The sequence below is a fragment of the Lynx rufus genome, unplaced genomic scaffold (assembly GCF_022079265.1).
Source record: "Lynx rufus isolate CCGP_SWC_20201006 ecotype Redwood Valley unplaced genomic scaffold, mLynRuf1.p SCAF_5, whole genome shotgun sequence".
NCBI lineage: Eukaryota > Metazoa > Chordata > Mammalia > Carnivora > Felidae > Lynx > Lynx rufus.
The window spans coordinates 16,475,157-16,496,336 of NW_025814867.1; positions in this window are offsets into that span (position 1 = coordinate 16,475,157).

Genomic DNA, 21,180 nt, shown 5'->3' on the forward strand with positions numbered 1-21,180 from the left:
ACATTAATAGATATCTCTCTAATATATCTTATACAGTAACTTGCTGAAAATTAGCTAGTTTTCTAACTAATTTCTGGGCTTGCACCAAGACTAGGATAAATGCATATTTCCCCTCCTTTGAAACCCCAGATCAATTTCTCACATATCCCTGCTCCAGAATTAAAAGAACATTTCCTTTTTGTTATACTCAGATGAGCTCTTTCTTCATGAAATATACTACGGAGTACTTTGAAATCCATGGTGAAAGATGCCTTCCTCCTCGTCCCCACATCCTCCTCCTTCCTCTTTCTTACCTTACCCTGTTCTTATGGAATGACAGAAGACCTGCCAGGACTATTCTTTCTCCTTGAAGCCTTCAATCCACTTTTTAAAAACAATCCCCCCCCCAAATTTTATTTCCTATTCTAGTTTCCTTTTCAGGATCCATTTATCAAGAGCTTAATAATGACGTATGCCCATTCTGTCCTTTTGCCCCTATGTCACACATATTGTACACTTAGAGTACGTCTATGAGCTCAGCAATGTGCAAGGCTCTGCAGACTGACTCTCAGGAGTCAGAAGGTTCAGCTCCAGCTCTGAATGTCAGCAGGATCGGATTGGGAAAACAAGATGCACATATAACAAACCACAGAGAATCAAGTCACTCAATTGAATCCCAGACAAGAAGAAATGGACAAAGTTTGAGTGCAAGGAGTTTATTTGAATAGCAATCCCAGGAAGCACACTATGTGAATCAGGAAGTATGAGTAATGGGAAGGTATCATCAACTTACCACTGAGGGCAACTGACTTGCCCTCTCCTGCTTGAGAACTCAGGAGACATCGTGAAATAAACAAAAGTTGTCTCAGTACCCATCTATCTTTGGCTGAGGAGAGATTAATTCTCCACCACTTTCAGCCTACCTTATACAGGGGTGAGAGGAAGCCCTCAGACAGAAGATGGCATGAGCCTGCCATAGGATGACATCTGCAAGAACTGGAAACATGAATGCCAGGGAGATGACAGCAAAGCCAACACTACTATAGTCAGCAAAGACTTTGTGAGGGATGGCATTTCAGATTCTTTAAACAATGCACTGTGAACTGGTCGAGAAAAATAGCATGGGTGAGAAGAGAGGAGCAGGAACTGGCAGAAAATGGCGTGAGTGAGAAGAGAGGAGAGGGAACTGGGAAAGGGTGACAGCAAGAATCCCAGGAATTTTGCAAGCACTCTGTTATTTAAAGAGGTGGAGGGACATAACTTTCATCTTAGAATCTTTGTATTTGCAAGAATTAATCATCTCATTGCACACAGATCAGATTAAACTCTCAAGAGAAAATGAACAGCTCTTAGTTTCAAAAGAAGGCAACCTGGGAGAGGAAAATACTAAATAAATTAACGTGTTAGAAAGTAAACTCTTGAGCTAAGGCTAACACTTAACATTCTTATTATATAGCACAAGAATGAACAGCATTCGCCCTTAAGTCAAAGGCCTATGAAGTATAGATCTTCCTCCACTTACAATGGGATTATATCCCAATAAGCACATCGTAAGTTGAAAATATCATAAATTGAAAATACGTGTGATAAACCTAACCTCCTAAACATCATAGCTTAGCCTAACCTACTCAAACATGCTCAGAACATGTACATTAGCCAATAGTTGGGCGAAGTCATCCAACAGAGAGTCTATTTGATAATAAAGTGTTGAATACCTCATGTAATTGGCTGAATACTGTACTGAAAGTGAAAAACAAGAATGGCTGTATGGGGGTACACAGTGGTTGTAAGTTTACCTTCGTGCCACTGGCCAGCAGCATGAGAAAGGATGGACTGCATAGTACCAGCCCAGGAAAAAATCAAAATTCAAAATTTGAACCAAGTGCTTATTGCTTTCACACCACTGTAAAGTTGAAAAATCAGAAGTTGGGAACCATCTGTAAAAAGTAAGTAAAGCCTAGGCCAAGAATACATCTTCAGGATGTCTCAGACAGTGGTCTTCAAAGGGGCTTGTATATAAGAATCACCTATGACATGTCTTCAAAAACACAGATTCCTGAGCCAAATACCCAAATGTTTTGACTTAGGATATCCTGGGGTAGATCCTAACTACCTGTATTTTTAAGACCCATAGATAATCTTAATATGTACCCTGGTTCAAAAACCACAGGTGGAGAACAGAATGAACTATGAATCCTGTAGTTATGCAGCTGGACTGTGGAGGATGCCTAGGGAAAGACAGAGAGACTGGGAAAGTAATTAGAAATTACCTCTGGCAAGAAAGAAAGAAAGAAAGAAAGAAAGAAAGAAAGAAAGAAAGAAAGGGAGAGAGAGAGAGAGAGAGAGGGAGGGAGGGAGGGAGGGAGGGAGGGAGGAAGGGAGGGAGGAAGAAATTACCTCTGGCCAATAAATAAGACATTAGAGAGGGAAAAAGAAAAGAATGTGACAACACTAGGGGAAAAGAAATCTTCTACCCCAGTCCTATGTTGCCAAAAGGAAGGGTTTGGCATGTGTCCTGCTAGATCTATATAAGCCTAATAATCAGGTTAGAAATGCCCCCATAGACTCTAAGAAAGTGGGCCCATTCAGTGTTAGTGTTAAAAAACCAGGTCACAGAGTTAAGGAAGACTTAATGGAAGAATTTCCCATTTCTTCAACCATCCTAAGTAAAACAAACATAATCAGAAAGCAACTACTGTTGGTATGCAGGATGGAGGAAGAGAATTTATCAGCTTCATGTACCAGCCACTGATTGAATGTGGAATATTGAGAGCTCTGTTGATTAAATTTATTTAGTACTCATAAGAAATGTGTTTAGGGAAAGAACAGCACTTGATTCAGTGGGTTCTAGCTATAAAGCATACTAAATAAAGAGGATTTATAAAAATCCTAATCCTTCAGGCCAACAACATGCAGTAATAATATTTATATGCTCCAGGCATATATATGGTAATTATACAGAAAAGAGTGATCTAGATGCTTTCTGCTTCACCCTGAAAAACATCAGAACACAAGAACCATCTTATAACAAAAGCTTAACATGATTGTAGATTAACTGCACACAAGTTCCAAGGTATTAAACACCAAAATGAATTAAGGGGTATATTGTAGAGATCTCTACAATTCTCTCTCTAGAATTTTGCAAGTAGATTATAGATCTTTCCCAGCTGATAAGTTTCTATATGTTGAGTAATAAAAAGTAGAAAAGGGTGTCCAATCTTATGCAAGTATTTATTGATCCTAAGTGTTAGCATTGCACTAGGTGTTTGGGGAATATAACAGTAGCAAAACACTTGACCCTTGTCTTCAATGATCTTATATTCTAATAAACAAGATGACAGTAATACATTGCATACAACAGCAACAAGTGAAAAACAAATTGTTGTGTTTCTTCCATTCTAAAATATCACTAATTATAGCTCACATCAATTTCTTAGACAGCAAATTCTTAGGGGGAAAAAAGAAGCATATTAATATCCACAATAATTGTGAGATGTATCTTAATTCCCAAAACATTAAGTTGTGGAAAACAGGTATGTTTTATAATTCAAAAAATGTTGTAATTAAGAAATACATCATATAATACAGGCTATAATCTTAGTGGGGAAAAAATAAAAATGAGGGAAACCACTGTGTGCCTTTCCATATCTGGTTTGCATTTAATACTGTCCATCTCATACACTGGATATTCTGTGGAACTATACTTATCCTTCTACACGAAACCCTGTCTCTTCAGATAGACTAGAAGTCTCCAAGGACAGTAATGGTGTTTCATACCAGTGTTGCTCAAACGTTCCTGCAAATGAGACTCACTGGGGCAGATTTGAAAATCAAAATGCCCAGGACACATCCAACGCAACCAGTACTTCAGGGCTTGGGGCAAGGGGACGAGTCTCCAAATTTTTTAAGCTTCCTGGACCATTCAAATATGAAGTCAAGGTTGACACCCATCATTTTACACCTTTTTTTCAATCACCAATCTCTAGCAGCTTATTTTCTCAATAAATGTTTATTATCCATGATATTCTCCGAAGGATCTGGATAAAGTTTTAATCATCTTATCTCTCACTCAAATATGCATGCATATTTAATCATGCATATCTCTCACACAACAACATGCCTGAATTTCACAACTTAATGTTGAGTCGGAAAAATCCAGAAGCAAAAAAACAGTAGACAGTATGATTCTATTCCTATAAAGTTCAAAATAGTCTAAAGTAATCAATGATGTTGTAAGTCAATTCTCTTGAAAATGGGTACTGACTATGGCCATGAGATTTGGGAGTGCTCCAACATCCTGCTTCTTGATCTGACAATTGTGTTCATGCTGTGAAAATTCATTGAGCTGTACATTTATGAGTTTCTAAATGTATGTTACACTTCAATGTAAAAGTTTACTTAAAATAACAAATGAAGCCATTTTAAAAGCTGGCTTTGAACTTCTCAGTGAAGATGATGTCATGATCTAAATCACTTAGGCTCCACCTCTAATATGAACAAGATGAATAATAAACAATAGAACCCAGCCTCCCTCAAAAAATTCATCAGCAGGAGACAATAAGAAAGGTCACAATTTAATGGCATGATATTCAAAAGTAGAAATGGCTGCAGGCTGAATTTGGAGAATGATCTGTGTATGTATCCCCAAGGGGTGGTATGTATATTTAACAAAATTATCAGGAGATCAGAACCTAGTTTTCCAACAAATGGTTCTTCCCATATCCCAATTCCCAAAATCTAAAACTATAGAAAAGTGGCTGAGACACAATATCAAACTCTAAAACTCTAGTACAGAAAAAGTAAGTACATGTGATTTAAAAAAAAAAAAGTCAACAAGTATTCATCAGTACTTTAAGTAAGTAAAGAGAAATTCTGGTTAGAGTTTCACACACTAAATAGGAGCCAGATGAATCATCATGAGAATCATATTAACAGACTAGAGATAAATAAATAAAAGAGGAAAGAAGGAATGAAGAAATGGGAAGAATGAGAGAGTGGAGAGGGAGGAGTGAAGGAAAAGGGAAGGGGATTAAGAGGAAATAAATGAAAGGAAGGAAGAAGAAAAGTAGGAAGGAATGGAGGGAAGGTGGGAGGAAGAAAGAGGAAAAAAGGAGGGAGAGAGAAAAGAAAGGTATCAACTCCAAGTCCAGAACCTCGAGCTGATGAATGATTTCCAGCTGTGGCACCTCTTCTTGACCCAGAGACCCAGGTAGTAAAAGGACAAGTTATCTTCACGACCACACATCCAACATACAGCAGTTGAACAAGAAGGACAAAACTGCACTGAACAGTTCATTCAGAAATAAACCCTTTCACTTGCAAAGAGGAAGGAAGGGAGCACAGAGCAGTCTCTGATCCATTGCAAACCTGAAATCCGGCATGGAAGATGTCATGAGGAGCCGAGACCCTGGTGTGGGGAATATTCCTCCATCTGGCTCTGATTTTATAACCTCTGAGTAGCTCGCCTGTCCATTTTCCAGGGATCTTGCCTCCACCCTTGAAAAGCATCATCCTTTTCAATTAAACTCCTTTGTTACACCTGAAGAAAGCTTTGAAGCAACAACTGAGGCAAAAAAAGATCAAGGGATTTGAGCAGTGAACCAAATACGTTTGTAAACCTCTACAAAGTAGACATGGACACAACTTAGTTCAGTATATCTTTAATGAGATTCATTTGGTCAAAGTGAAAAGTCTGTGCAGAGTAATGGCGGCAAAAGAAGGATTTAAGGAACCCTTTGATATGTCTCCCATTGTCTACAGAATAAAGTCCTCTTAGCCTAATAGCCAAGACCCTTCAAGACCAGCACCAACCTGACTTTCCAGTATTATTTTCCTTGATTTCTTTTTGATTCTATAGATTAATCAAAATAATAACATGGCAAATTATTCAGAATTAGTAAGCTATTGAGAATATCCCCTCCAAATTAAGTGTGTATATTTCTTGAGATCTTAGTAACAATACTCAATAATAAAGAGGCCTTAGAACATTTCTATATTCGGAGCATTTCTGCACACAGATGACACTAAGAGTCTGAAGAAAGAATGTGGAGGGCTTTCTGCTCCAGACTCAGTAGGGTGACACTCCATGTTCAGATTCTTTGAAAAGGATGAACTACTTCATAGCTCTTTAGCAGTGGTTCTTAAAATGGGTAACGTTGCCCCCTCAGAGAAATTTGTTAATGTCTGAAGACACTTTTGGTTGTCACAAATCAGAGGAAGGGAGGGAGAAGGAGCAGGGGCTATTCATCTAGTGGGTAGAGGCCCGAGATGCCACTTAACATGCTAGGATGCACAGAACAGACCCCCCACCACCCTAATAAAGAATTATCTGACCCAAAATGTCCATAGTGCCAATGCTGATAAATCTTGCACTATAATTTGGCCTACAGGACCAAGAATGGCCCCAAAGGAAAATGGAAATCGAGAGTTAGAAAAAAAACAGTCCTCATCACTAAAGTGGAGGGGGGTGTGCGTTTGGCAGAGAGCCCAAGAGAATAACTACACCTGCCTCCATTTCTTCAGCCCCCACACTCTACCCACGCTCTTTCCCATATGTCCCCATAGGCTCTCCGGATCCTGAAGAGAGCAGTGCACAGAAGCCAGATGGCTTTGCCTCTCACCCTCTGCTTGTCCACTCCTCTCTGGACTCGTTGACTCAACACAAATAATCCTAATTACCATTGCTATTTTCAGCTTGAAGACAGATATTTCTTAAATGAGCAAGATCATCCTTACTAAGAGAAAGAAAGAAAGAAAGAAAGAAAGAAAGAAAGAAAGAAAGAAAGAAAGAAAGAAATTGAAAAATCCCCAAACTTTAAGTCCTTGGCATTGAGTACTTCAATTTCATGTCAGGGAGTCTGGACTTGGCCTGAAGGGAAAATGCAACAGAGCGTGCCATCAAAATAACTAGGTCAATTTTCAGCTTCTTCTTGGAAGGCTTTCTGCTCCTTCCCTGCCCTCCCCGCTGGGCCCTTGGCCTGCCTGTGCCAACCACCCTGATTTCAAATAACTGGCTCTCTCAGCCTACATCTCAAAGTCCAAAGGCCCCTGGGATTGAACAAATTGCCCACCTACTTTGAATCAAAGAATACAGTCCTGCTCTTTCAATTTGGGCATCTGGAATTAGTGACACCTACAGTGTGCAAGCACTAGACCACCTGGCGGAGAATGAAATTTTATGTGATGCCTGCTGGCATCCTGGGCTTCGTCCACTGCCTCCATCAGAGCATACCGTTGGACCTCAGGAACTGCTGACTTGCATGCTTTACTTAAGGACCTAGTGTCAGGCTCATGTCAGTGGAAAATACATGATTTATCAGGTTTATAAAAAAACATCAAACAATAAAACCAAAAAGAAGGCCAAAGTGCCAGGTTTAAGGAATCCGAAAGCCCTAAGGGAAGGGAAGGGAAGGGAAGGGAAGGGAAGGGAAGGGAAGGGAAGGGAAGGGAAGGGAAGGGAAGGGAAGGGAAGGGAAGGGAAGGGAAAGGAAGGGAAAGGAAGGGAAAGGAAGGGAAAGGAAGGGAAAGGAAGGGAAAGGAAGGGAAAGGAAGGGAAAGGAAGGGAAAGGAAGGGAAAGGAAGGGAAAGGAAGGGGAAGGGGAAGGGATGTGAAGGGAAGGGGGGGAAGGAAGGGAAGGGAAGGGAGGAAGGGAGGAAGGAAGGAAGGAAGGAAGGAAGGAAGGAAGGAAGGAAGAAAACCGATGTGAGGAAAGATTCTTTTCAATCAAACCTTCCCAGAACATGGCATCCAGCTTTTTATAAGGTATGAATAAAGACATCAATTATACAAGTTCTCATAGTCCTTCAACTATTTCTTTACACATCTTTCTTCCTCTAAACACCTACACATCCAACGATGGAACTTACATTTCTGTCTTATATACTCAATATTCAATAGAATGCCTGACTCATACTGATACTTAATAAATTGATTCCTCAACCTTTCCTTGTACTCTTTTTTTCAATGACCACTCTCAAATAGTCTCCCAAAGACACCTGGATTCCAGTGGTCAGCACCCTTTGATCACAAGACCTTTAGCTACTATACCTACACCCAGTGCATGTTAAGGGTTGGCTCTTCCCCACCTGGGAACTGTTTCTTCTATATTAACTGGCTACCGCTTACAATCAGTTGGCTAATGTTACAAACCATGTGGGATTTGTGTCCTGATAAATAATTTAAAAAGAAAAGAAAAAACCTCCTTTACTTTTAACTATAACTTTTTAAAGACAGTATGCGTCCTTACTATATTACTCATTGGTTGACATGGCTAAATTCAACTCTTTCTAACATGGTGTCCTATGTATAGTAGATACTTATAAGCACTTGCTGAACAAATATTTGCTTCATTAAAGAGACATCTTCTCCTAATATCATAGAAGGGAGTTATTGAATAAGTGTATCTTTGTATTATATTTACATAACAACAAGCACCTGCTGATTCCCACACAATTTTTTCCCAGTAAAAAAAATAAATAAATAAACAAGGGAACATAAGGGATAAATCATACTAAAATCCATAACCCCAGCATCAACAACCTCCAAAAACATGGATGTTTCTGAACCACAGTAAAAGAAATAAGAATTGCTCCTAATTGAAGGGCTTAAGTATAATTTTCCTTATATAATAGGACAAAAAATGAAAGAAAAAAAAGTCCCAACTTGACATGCAGTCTGTCAGGGATGCCTTCTTGAGTAAATAAGGTTTTAGAGTTTCTTTTTTAGAAGTGAAAATTTGGTGAAGATTTAGGAAGGTATTTCAAACACGGAGAAGATGAGAGAAGGGCATGAAGTCAAGACAGCAAGTCACACCAGCTGAACCACTGAAGAAGGTAATACACGCTAGACAGAACAGTGAGTAGAGAGAACAAAGGTGATGTCAGAGACAAGGAGGTTAAAGCATCATGAGGAATGCCTATAAAATGGAAACACTGGGTGAGATGATCTCTAATATTATCCATCATTCTACAACCATATGGACACTGATGCCAGCTTCTGCTCTGTGCTTGTCTTTATCAGGACATGTATCCCCCCTTTTTTGCTCCAGAAACACTTGCCACAAAGTCAAGCTATAATAGAGTAGAATATGATCACAACTTAAACAATCCTTTTGAAGTAAACCTCAAGTTCTCAGAGTGTAAGTTATTAGGAAACTACTACTAGAAACCCACAGTGAAAGCTTTAAGACCTAATTTTTAAAAGATATACGATTATAGTGAAAAAACTATAGGAATAACAAAAACCATCATTTTTTGGGGCGCCTGGGTGGCGCAGTCGGTTAAGCGTCCGACTTCAGCCAGGTCACGATCTCGTGGTCCGGGAGTTCGAGCCCCGCGTCGGGCTCTGGGCTGATGGCTCGGAGCCTGGAGCCTGTTTCCGATTCTGTGTCTCCCTCTCTCTCTGCCCCTCCCCCGTTCATGCTCTCTCTCTGTCCCAAAAATAAATAAACGTTGAAAAAAAAATTTAAAAAAAAATTTAAAAAAAAATTAAAAAAAAAAAAAACATCATTTTCTTCAAGACAGCTCATCTCTATGTAATGCAATGCTTTAAATGACCGTATGGTACCAAGTAAGAAGAAAGGAAAATGGAATCAACATGTATTGATTTGTAAGCTATTTTATACGATCAATGTCCAAATCATGACTGTCTTGTATTTTGCCCTTACTTGGTCGAAGATATGTCTGGAGGAAACTATGTGCCAGCCATTTCTTGGGATGTTTTATGAGAATATTTAATCTTCCAGAGAGAAATATTACCTGCACTAGTTTATAGCTAAAGAAAGGAAAACTGAAAAGAAATTTTAAAAGTTCTCAAAGTATGAGGCAGCCCCAGGATTTGAACTCTGATTGTTCTAATCCCAAACTCTCATGTCTAATACTAAGTCAGTACCTTCCATACTTTGAAATTTCACAAACCAGTAAAATTTCAAAAACATTCTGAGATCAATCTAAGATTATCAACTTTTTTTCCAAGACATTAAGCTCGTGCGCGCATGCGCGCGCACACACACACACACACACACACACACACACACACACACACACCTGTTACCATTATCTCAACAATGAACATTTTGACACCGAAAGAGTGAATAAACTTAGCTTTGTAAACAACTTGCTATATATCCTTGCTTTTATTACACTGCCTCAAATGGGGAAATTCTAATCAGACGGTGAAAACGTCAACACGGCACTGAACTTCTGAGGACTTGCCCTTGGGAACTGCTGCATGTAGCCAGGGAGGCTCTTCATGGTACAATGGCAACAAAGTGCCTCCACCTGGAATTGGATTGGATCCACTGCTGAAAAACTAAAAACTGCCAGGGCCTTCCAGCTATCCACATGGATCAAGATGTCCAGGAGATCATGTGGAAAAGGTAAATTTGTATGGAGGAGACAAGTATATAGATAACTTCAAACCAACACACATAGGTATCTGCGGCCACTTTCAAAAGCAGATACTGCTATTTGTTTGTCATTGTTCTCTATAAACTGTTACTCTGATAAAAGACATTCCTGTATTATAATTAAACCTTTCCTGAAGCTGGAGACAAATTAGGAACCTTGCTTGGAATTAGGTATTTACATTAAACTATGCCAATTTTGCACAAAATGTGCACTAACTGAGGGGGCATACAATTTAGTAGAAAAGACAGACAGATTTGGGTTCTCCACTTTGTTTTGACCCACTTACTCTGTGATTTCTAGCAAACCATTGAATGTTTCTTGGCCTCACTTCCTCACCAGTAAAAGGAGAGACTGAGAACATTGCTCTCCAAGCTTCCTTTCAGCTCCATTAAACTCTACTTGCCAACATCTGAGCTAATGGCTTATTTACAAAGAACTTACTTTATTCTTATTACTTTTATTTTTCTCCTTCCAATTATATTAACATTTCTGAGTACTGTAGAAAAGTTGGAAAAGTAGACACAAAATATGAAGAAAAATACGTAACAATCCTACCACCCAGAAACAGCAATGTTAACAACATTGTTAATATTTTTCCAAGTGCATTTTTACATGGCTTATAAAATTTTGCACATAAAATTTTGCATCTGCTTTCTCTTGATATTATATTAAGACTTGTTCCCAGTGTAACCAAATATTTTTCTGCAGCATACTTTTTAAAATCTATGTTTTTGTTAATTTAAAAGTAATAAGCTTATTATAGAATGCAAACTTATAGAAAACATAAAGAACAAAATGTTAGATTTCCTAAGGGTTGATTCCTATTAATCCTTCCATGTAAGTATTCCAGGTACATATTATAAAATTTTTCCATGCTAATTTTTCCACATCAAGTAATGGCCATGCAGTACTTGATCACAGGAAATTACCAAAAGTATTTATGCAATCCCTTACTATTGTTGCATGCTTAGGTTTTTAGTCCAGTCTGATTTTTTTTTATTTTATTTTAGAGAGAGAAAGAAAACACAAGTGGGGGAGAGGAGCAGAGAGAGAGAGACAGAGAGAGAGCAAATCTTAAGCAGCCTCCATGCTCAGTGAGGAGCTTCTATGCCACGACCCTGGGATCATGATCTGAGCTGAAATCAGGAGTCGGACGCTCAACTGACTGAGCCACCCACCCCGGCGCCTCCAGTCTGATTTTTAAAAACCAAATGTTACTACTGCCCTTTTATTAATAATACTAGTTTTATTAATACACATTTTGACATTTCAAATTTAAAGCTGCTCGTTTGCTATAATAATTACAGTACATATAACTTAGTGCTCTGTCCCAGGCATCGTCCCACGTATTTTGTTCAATCCTCATGACAAATCTGATGTGATAAGTACTATTTTATCCCCATTTTATGATGGGCAAACTAAGGCTTGGAAAGGTCAATAACTTGCTTCAGCTCAGTAAGATTAGTAAGTAACAGAGCTGGGATTAAATCCTATCAGACATCAGAATCCAGGCTGTGAACCTGGAGACTATGTCAATTCCTCAGTATGCCATAAAGTGAATATTTACTTATTTGTTTACATACAGACTCACTTAGTCTTTTGAACAACCGAGGTCTTATTATCCCCATTTAACAGATTAGATAACCAAAGCTTAATGGAGTTATACAACAAAGCTAAGAAACTCAAGTTAGCAAGTGACAGAAACAGGAAGGAATCTAGGGTGAATGACTCAAAAGCCATGTTTTTTAACCATGGCACAGAGATTTTAATACACTTTATTTATTGGCTGAACTGATTGATTTAGTTTATTTAGTCAATGTGTATGTAGCATAATTTTGAAGACTTTCTTGTTTTTTTCTAATTTTTTTTTGCTTTTCTTTCTATAGTACAGAAAAGGTACATGTTGTATTTTTTTAAGTTTATTTATTTATTTTTGAGAGTGCGTGGGTGTGCGTGCAAGTGAGTGGGGGAGGGGCAGAGAGAGAGGGGGAGAGAGAGTCCCAAGCAGGCATCACACTGTCAGTGCAGAGCCCAATGAGGGGCTCAATCTTACCAACTGTGAGATCATGACCTGAGTTGAAATCAAGAGTTGGGACACTTGACCAACCGACATCCAGGTGCCCCGCGTGTGACCTATTTTTAATTTTGTTAATGGTTACCTTTTTTCCAAAATATTCCATGGACCTACATTCTTCCAACTTCTCAGAATCAAAAGTAAAAGAGTATCTTTTCAATTTCTTCTTTTATAAGGCATGGGGTTACTCTGTTAGCCACCCACCCCCAGCCATGGGCTCCTTCAGCAACTTCTCAATCTTTATTACCACAACCTAGTAATAAATTCCAATCTATATTTTTATGGCACTATTTATTAATTTGTAATTAAATGCATTACCTATTAATATATAAAATGTTAAGCTTATTAAACTAAATTGTTTCTGCACTACACATCTTTCAAAAAACTAATTTAACACAAGTATTCAGTTTTATAAGAAGATTCACAGTAATTATTTTTTAGTTGTGTCTTGCTAAGCTAGTTCCAGTGACACCATGGTCATCTTTTGCACAGCATCCACATTTGTGGGTGCCAAGCTTCATCATTTGAGCAGTCACGTGACAAACTCTAGCTCTAGGCCCATCTAGTTTTTATATCCTTGTAGATTTCTCTCCTCCCTGGCTGGATGCTGACACTATTTTCCCCTGTCATTTAATTCGGTATTTATTATCTGGATAAGTTTGAATATGGATCTCTTTTCAATTATTTTTCCGGGATCATAATGGAATCTTTCTTGTGCCTAAACTAGCCTTTTTAGCTCATTTATTATAATTACATTGTTATTATTGTTCTTATATTCCTCTTGTAAACACAGATTATCCATTTGTTGAATCTTCCTTCTGTTTTCTGCTTGTATTATCATCTTTCTTATTATTACTGTCAAATTTATCTTTTATTTCTACATTCCAGGGGAGTGTGTCTTCATTGACTTTTCTATAATGCTAAATCATCACTTTTTTTTTTTTTTTGGCCTCCAAAGTAACTTTAGTTCTACTATTTAATTTTTAATGCACTTGCAATCCTTTTTAATATTATCCTTCACCCTTTTAATTTAGCCTTCTTGTCTTTTCATCAGAGCCTCTTCTCCCTTTATAACTTTTGGCTACTATTCCACAGAGGCCATGCTTGCTTGCATCCTATTGAGAATATCTGTTCCTTCATAGTTTATTCTACCTCTACAGCAGGTCAATTTTAGAGTCGTGATCTTCTTCAAAGACTTTACGAGTCTGCTCACTTCCCCTATTCTATGCAAATTTCCCACTAACTCCATGTTGGTTGTAGGTTCGACTGGGTTGGTGCTCTTTCTTCATCCTTGGCGAGAGAACACTGCTGGCCCCGGGGCCAGCTCTTTGATCACTGAAGTAGTCACCAAATGCCAGTCCAGTTGCAAGTTTCTTGCTACTACTTACCTGGAGCAGCACTCTCTGTCCTACTGAGACCATATTCCCTTTCTTACCATCTTGCTCGTTCTCTAGTTTTCCTAATCAAGGAAGATAAATTACCATTTACAGAATGCACTGCCATGTGCTTTTACTTTTCTGCTACCTTTCACACTTTCTTCCTGGAGACCCTATCTCCCAGGATGCCACTGGCCATTACCGGATACCCTGAACTTCTCTGACCTTAGTCTCTAAGACTGATTGTCTCTGATCTTTCAAACAAAGTTGATGAGGGAAGGGAAAGGGGAAAGAGTGATCTGGCTGCCTCAAAAATCAGCACCAAGTCAGCAGAGCACTGGCTCTGAAATTTTAGGTGCATCCCCCACCCAGAGCTTCTGACTCAGTAGATTGGAGACGAGGCTTGTAAATTTGCATTTCTATGAAGTTGCCAAGTAATGCTGATGCTGCTGGTCTAAGGACCATACACTGATATCCACTGCAGTTGTGGAATATATGCCCTTTTCTCTGATTAATAAGACCCCTCTAAGTCAAAGCAGACAGTGGGAGTGGAAAATGCCTTTTTTTTTTCCCCAGGTGGGCTCTATATCTTGAAGCCAAACTTGAGCAGGTTTTCTCTGATTGGAAGAAAATAAAAACTTCTAGTATTAACTTCTCTGTTGGTTTTCGCTTTCAGGGGAGGTTGTTACAGATATTTTAGTGAGAAAGGGTGTTTTAAGGGCTGCTAGCCAGATGCCATTTTAAACCAGAAGTTTGTAAACATCATTTTTTAAAACAACATAATATTCCTTCCAATGGATGTTCCATAATTGCTTCATCATTCTCCCAGTGTTGTGCTCTTAGGCTATTATCAATTTTTCAGTATTAGTAGGTACAGCCGCACTGAGCACCTTTATAAATGAAGTCATTTCTGAATTTTTATGTTATTTCTCCTGATAAATTATGAAAAGAATAATTACATGACCCCTTTCATGGCTACAAATACAAACAGCCAAATTCTTTTCTCAAAAATGTATTGTAGCAATCAACATTAGGTATTCTCATGGGGGGCAGGGGGAATCTACTATTTTGTGTTACTTTAATATAGGAAAAAGAATAGTATCTCGTTATTGTTTTAGCTTGCTTTTCTTACTTTTTTTTTTTTTTTTTTGTCAAGGAATAGTTCTCCCCTTACCCTGCACACTCTACTTTTCCTCAAACCAGGCACACACCAAAACTACCATAACAGAAGGGGTCTTTGGTAATAAAATTCTGGTAGGAAGGAAGGCCAGAACCTCCTTCATCATAATAATATATAGAAGATGCATCGGCAGTAAGCTCATTTTGGCACGTGAAGGTCTGTTTTGTTCTCTATTCAATGAACGGGTCATGCTGAAAGCCTGATCTTGCCTACACACCTGCAATCCACCCTCAGTATCCAAAAACCGATGACACCTCTGATGCAGAACTGGTTGTAAAATAATGACCCAAACTTTCACAACAGGCTAGACATAAGAAAAGGTAGGCTCCTGGGACAGGAGATGTAGAAGGAGAGAAGAGGAGGGTGCCTGGATGGTTTAGTCAGTTAAGTGGCTGACTCTTGACTTTGGCTTAGGTCACGATCTCCCGGTTCATGGGATGGAGCCTCACATCAGGCTCTGAGTGGAGACTGCTTGGGATTCTCTCTCCCTCTCTCTCTCTGCCCCTCCCCTGCTCATGTGCTCTCTCTCTCTCTCAAAATAAATACATAAACATTTTTTAAAAATAAAAGTAGAAAAAAGGAGGGAAGAGGAAAAGGAAGCAATGAGATTTTAAAAGACCAAAAGCTGAGAGAAAAGGGGAAGAACCTAGAAAGAACCAGAAGTGGCAAGATCCTTAGCTGACTTTGAATAGGTGGACAGTAGAGTGCCCTTAAAGTAGGAAGCTCAGAGCCAGCATCCACCCTTTGGAGGACCCAAGGGTGAATGGCTTATAGGCTCTCTTTCTGAATTCCTTCCCAAAATACACAAACTACCACACTGGATACTGTAGAGCAGTGGTTCTGAACATTGGCTATAATTAGAATCACTTAGGGAGGGAGTTAAAACAACAACAACAAAACTGATTCCAGGGACCACAATTGGGCATTAATCTTGTTTGGAAATTCCTCGGGTGATTTTAATGTAAAGCCACTAGTGATGAGAAGTTTGGGGAAAATCATTCAAATCCAAAGTCAAGAACTGATTATCCTTCTTATATGTTAAACTCCTTGACCAGTTAATGGGAAGTTCATTTGGGAATGAACTGTGCCACCGCGCGCATTCCACAATAAAGACTGTAGTGCTAAGTTAGGAAGTAAAATTTAACATTTCTCCATAAGCCGTTCCTCAGTTATTCGGATGGTAGGTTCATAGCTATAAATCAGAGTAGCAGAGTAATGTCTACCTACTTTCTGAGTCTAGCAGCTCAGAGCTGATTGCTGACCATTTGTAAAGTGCCACGGAGCATGGCTTCTGGATGAGTTCTTAGTACAGTATTATTGTCTCCGTTGTTCTACCACATGCCAGAGTGTACATTTAATGGTGTGTAAACAGAACCACTGAAATGTAAATACTAACTTACAGGAGCAAAATTCCTTTTGTTTTCCTCCTCTGAACACTTAAACTAGCCTGTCTACAGTAACAGCAAAGCTTATGATGATGGATTTGAGATTAGATACTGTACTCATAAAGCTCTTTTGCTATGTAAATTTTAAATAACTGAGGTTGTAAAGGACCTTTAAAAATGTCCTAGAGCTATCAAGGGACATACAAATAGGATATATAAATAACTTCTTCAAATCAGTAAGAAAAAAGAGAACCCAATAAAAAAAAATGTGCAAGTGACTTGAACATACACTTCACAGAAGTGGTTATCCATATAACACGTGAATGGATTCTCAACTTCATTAGTCAGCAGGGAAATGAAAATTCAAAACCCAGTAAGAATGCCTAAATTAAATATACAGAGAATATCAAGTGTTAGCAACTGGACTCTCATACACTGCTGGTGGGGGTGTAAATTGATACAATCACTTTGGAAAACAATTAGAGAGATGAACATACATACCCTCTGTGACCTAGTAATAGGCACCCCTGTGACATAGCAATATGTGATCACTATAACCCAACACTTTCACTCCTAAGAATTCCTCCAATAGAATTTTTTATTCAAACATGAACAAGAATGCTCATAACAGCACTATTCATAATAGCAAAAGTCTGGCAATGACCCAGATATCCATCAAGAGTAGGACAGATGAATGTATTATGTATATTCATACAATGGAATACTGTCAACAACGATAAAGAACTACTTATGACTTACTCATAACAACATCAGTAAATCTTACAAATGGAATAACGAGTGAAAGAAGCCAGATACAAAAGCATACATATGTATGACTTCAGTTCTATGAAGTTCAAAAACAGGCAAAAAGTATCTACAATATTAGAAGTCAGGATCCTTGCGTAACAGTTCAGGAATGGTGACTACAAAAGAGGGAAGGGAATTTCTGAGATACTACAATGTTCTTCTTGACATAGGAGTGGTTGTGTTAATGGACTCCTTTTGTAATAAATAAATTGTGAACAAATGATTAATATAGTTTATTCTAGACATGCAAAAAGTTCTTTTAAAAGTAAAGTGAAGTTTAGGACAATGTTTTCCATAATTGTGAATTATAAAAATCTAATTTATATACAGTCAAGACAGCAGACAGAAGAATTCTAACACCACCACTTGCTAACGAGGTACCTATGGGAAAATTATTTTATCTCTCTTAGCCTCTACTCCTTCAAGCATATACATTAATTCTAACAACAGCTACAGGAAATAGAACTAAATGGCATACAAGTGAAAACGCCCACCATGGTGTATAACATACAACAGGAGCTCCATAAACATTTGTGAATTTCTACGTGTCATATTATTCCCATGTAGAATGAACAAAATAAATAAAACTGTAAGAAAGAGCCTTAATCTACTTTCCTACTCAACTCAACAAAGTTAAAGGATTCAAATCTATCTGACTGCAATTCTTTCAACTTTCATGCTTGGTCTTACGTTCCCTAGAAGATACTAGCTCTGATGAACTCTTTGTCCCACCCTTGCTGAAATTCATCCACCACTCTTACTAGAAAACTTAATTTGCCATTGCAATGTTGGGAACCCCAGGTGCCTCCAATGATCTCAAGGACCATAATGGAATTTTCTAAACAAGCCTACCTCACTTTATTCTTTAATATGTAACTAACTACATGTTCTAAGCACAATTAGAAATACATAGGTATAAGGTAAGGAGGTAATGTACGATACCATGAAACCAAGTAAACAATGAAAAATCTTAAGAATTATTTATTTAAATCAGGTGTTGGCAAACTTTTTCTGTAAAGGACCAGATAGCAAATGTTTCAGGCTTTTTGGCTGTGCTGTCTTTGTTGTAACTCTCAACTCTGCCATACTGAAAGCTGGGCCAAAAAATTACCTTTTTAAAGTTCAGAACAAGTTTTGGTTGTGAAGATTCTCACACAATACATAGCTGAACGGTCATAGAAGTGTTCTAATAAACCTTTATTTATAAAAACCTGCAATGGGTTACCTGTGGCCCACAGGTTCTAGTGTGCTGACCCCTGATTTAAAGATGAAGCCAAAGGTGATTTTTTCTTTTTTAATAATGCTCTATCTCTCAACTCTTTCAGGCTTGTTTTAAAACGGCCTGGAGAAATATCCAGTCAACTGAATTTAAACCAACTTGGGACTTGGACGGAGGGTCTTTCTTCCAGCCCTGAACTAATTAAGGGCTGGTTTCTCTTTGACCTAACCTCGCGTCAGCTCCGCGAGGATGAGGCACCGTGTTTCCATTCATCTTCTAGCTTTATCACAGCTGTACCATTCCTGTCAGCAAAACTCCAGGGCTGTCAGCATTTTCATTATAATGCTAGCATCTCAGGAGGTTATAAATCTGCCTAAGATAGCCTGAGCTAAAACTTGGCATGACAGCTTCTAGACCAAGAATTTTCTCAAGGATGAGCAAGCTGGCTCAACAAAAAGTAAGTTCATACTGAAAGCTGGGCCAAAAAATTATCTTTTTAAAGTTCGGAACAAGTTTCAGTTGTGAAGATCCTCACATGATTCAATTTAACAAGCATTTATTGAGTTCCTACCATGGATAGCGTCTGTTATTTTATCTGCCCCACTTTGCTTCTCTTGGGGATCTGCATCTCCCCCAATTCATGGCAGCTTCTAATGGAGCTGTCAATCAAGGAGGCTTGCCTTGCCTTCCCCCAGAGTAATTCACGTGACACAAGTGAGCCAATTATATGATCCCAACTCTCAAGGCACAGCATTGATCCAAGGACAGTTTGGGATTGTTTCCTTTTTCAAAGCTGTTACAATTTCTTGGAACAAGAAAACCTCTCTCCTTCTTTGTTGTTATCAAGTGGCGCCATGAAGCTGCTGTGTGGGACGAATGTGAGGGACCACTGGACATCCTGTCGGTGATACCCAGTAGGTGGTTGGATCCAGGATGCAGCTATGGATTTGGGAGTCATTAGTGTGCTTTAAAAAAACAGTATGAAGAGACCTCTGGGATCCTACAGGTCTCTGAAACACAGTTTAAGGGTACTAAGAACACAACTAGAAAGTAAAAAGTACAAATAACTCCTCAACAAAGATACTGTGCCCCTACTACATGGTTCATTCCAGGCTAGGTGCTAGGGCTACAAAGGTGAATGAGAATAATGTATGGTACTTATAAGGAGATACAAATTCAATGCACTTAACAGCTGTGGACTCCGAGTCCCATAAGATTTGGGTGATATGACATTCTGTCCCTATACTATGACCGATGAAAGCCCAAAGCCTTCCTGAAAGTTTCTGCGGAGTCGCCACTCTCTACACCTTCCTACTTCCACACAATTTGTTTCCACTGAGTAGCAGCCTAGATTAGGAACACATTTATGAACTCCAAGAGCGTGTTATCATCCATTCACTTGGCTTGTATTTGTAGTATTTTGATTTACCTTGCATTTGTGACTATCATATTTTGCCAGCTCCCCCTGAACTTTATTGTAAACAGAGACTCTATAATTATACCTCAGGCTGTACAATAGTGGTGCTATGTCTTTGTCGATGAAGCTTTATTCCACTCATTCTACCTATACCACCCTTGAGAGGCCTCTCCTTTTTTTGTGTCCATAACAGGGCATTAGCCTGCCCAATCACTAGTTACCCAAGCCAACCCAAGAAAGCAGCCATAGCATTTTCTCCTGTGGCAGGGCCAACAGAAAAGATAGATGAGATTGCGTCAACTCAGAAACACCTGTTGCATCAGTTAGGTTCACTCAACTGCTGTGACAAATCTAAACATGTTAACCGGTACCAACGAAACTGAAGTTTGGTTTTGGGCCACAAAACAGTCCAAGGGAAATGTTCCTGATTGAGTGTGATACCACACAGTGATTCAGGGGCCCAGGCTCCATCTATCTTGTGGCTCTAGAATACCTATGCCTCATCATCATCATCTACGTCCAGCTGGTATAAAGAAAAAGAGAGTAGGGAGGAGGCACACACATCTCCTTCAAAGCCCTGGCCCAGACCAGACCGTCGGACCATCACACAGTTTGTCCCATGGACACACAAACTACAAGGGCTAGGAAGTGTAATCCATTCAACACACCCTCCCAAAATCCAGTCTCCATGCAGGGAGACAATAGACATAGGTGGTCAACTAGTGGACTCCTACCACTCTTGGTTTATCTACTCTGGTTAAGATCACCCCAGTGGATAAAATCACAGGCAAGAAGCACCATACATTGCCTTTTATCCTCTTTTATCCATCACTCATCTCTTTCTCTTACAATCTCAAGTGTTCTTCCTCTGCAAGACCTCTCACACTCCTCCTAATTCCACCTTTTCTCTTGTAATGACAGAAATATAAGAATTCAATAATATCTCCATTGTGACCACGGCTTTATTCTAAGCATTTTACGGACCAAGTCATGAATATCTAAATTATTCATTACATCTAATGGAACACAACATGCAAAATAATCCCAACCTTTCAAGGCCATGGCTCCAAACTCACATAAGGCAACTTTTCCAAAGACATCGTTTATCCTGACAAGTTCTCCCTTTTTCTGAATACAGCAAATTCCTTCCTGATCAGAATTGCCATTCTCATATATACTTCTGTTTCACCAGCATCTAGCACTACCGATGTCACTTTATTAACTGAATTGTTTTTCGTGATCCTAGTTATTCTAACCTGAAAAGATACAGGACACATATTTAGTCAACAAACATTTACTAAGAGCCTACTGTGTAGTTAGCAATGTGAAAGACAAT